The sequence below is a fragment of the Ictidomys tridecemlineatus genome, chromosome 12, assembly GCF_052094955.1.
Source record: "Ictidomys tridecemlineatus isolate mIctTri1 chromosome 12, mIctTri1.hap1, whole genome shotgun sequence".
NCBI lineage: Eukaryota > Metazoa > Chordata > Mammalia > Rodentia > Sciuridae > Ictidomys > Ictidomys tridecemlineatus.
In genome coordinates this window covers 12299213-12300655 of record NC_135488.1, presented here as the reverse complement: position 1 = coordinate 12300655, position 1443 = coordinate 12299213, and positions in this window count along the sequence as shown.

Sequence of the window (1443 nt, the reverse complement as noted above, 5' to 3'; positions counted from 1 at the left end):
TGAGCCTGGGGCTCGAGGTCAGCCGGCCCAGCGCACAGCCAGGAGATGCTGCGGTAAGGGCTCGGCTCCTCTGTCCTCTGGGCTCACCTGACAGCACCCGGGCAAGGAGTTCTGAGCAAAACCTGACCAGAGCCTCATTTCATGCAAAAAGGATCCTTTTAAAAAAAAAGTAATTTTCCTTGAAGTTTTCTTCCAAACCTGCACATTCTGGACTGCTGGGGGGACTTATCCAAAGACTCCTCTGTGGTGGTTTCCAAGAGGAGCTTGGGCAGTATCAAGGTCTGGAGAGACCACAGCGCTCTCTGCTCACCAAGGAACCGCAGGTGTGGGCTAATGCTTGTGGGGGATTAAATATGACCACCAGTCCCCTTTAAGAGGTGCAGTCCCTTTCGCCTCACCTTGAACCTGGGGGGTGTGGGGAAATGACAAGTGGATTTAGGAGCTACCTAAGTCGGGGATCCACAGAAAAACAACCCACAGGACACGCGCACACATACACGCACACGCGCACACACACGTACACACACACACACGCACACACACGTACACACACGTACACACACGCACATGTACACACACATACACACATGTACACACGTACACACACGTACACACACATACACACACATACACGCACACGCGCACACACGTACACACACGCACACAGGTACACACACGCACATGTACACACACATACACACACGTACACACGTACACACACGTACACACACGTACACACGTACACACACGCACACGTACACACACGTACACACACACATACACACACGCACACGTACACACACACATATGCGCGCGCGCATGCAGAGGTCACAGTCCCTGCAGCCCTGGAGCCGTGGACATGAGCCATGGGGATAGAGCCCCTCTGTCTGTAAGCTGGTGCCCGGGTCTGGGGGGCAGCTGCAGTCTGGGTCTTGGCAGTCCAAGGCCAGGAGAAGACTGATGTCCAGCTCCAGCCCTCGAGAGAGCGATGGCGCCTTCCCCCGCTCAGGGCAGGTCATCTGGAAACACCCACAGGTTCACCCAGAAAGAAGGCTTAGCCAGACCCCTGGCCACCGCGGCCCAGCCCCGCTGACCAGTGACGTGACCACGAGGAAGGAGCCTCGGCCTTCGCCCTGAGTGCTTCCTGAGACCACCTTGCCCAGGAGGACTGGAGAAAGAAGCCCAGGTGGTGCTGCCCAGCCCAGCCCAGCCCTGCTGACCCTGGAGGAGCCACCCCGCAGGAGGCCAGCAAGGCCAGCCCAGGATGCCTGGTCAGCCCAGAGCGTCCCAGGGACATACAGCCACCACAGCTTCACGCCACTCCCTGGGGCTGGTGTGCACACAGATGGCTACAGTGGATCCACAGACGTCCCCCCAGGCCCATGTGTGGAGGCTGGAGTCCCAGCTGGTGGTTGGTCCAAGGAGGTGGGGACCGGCAGGAGG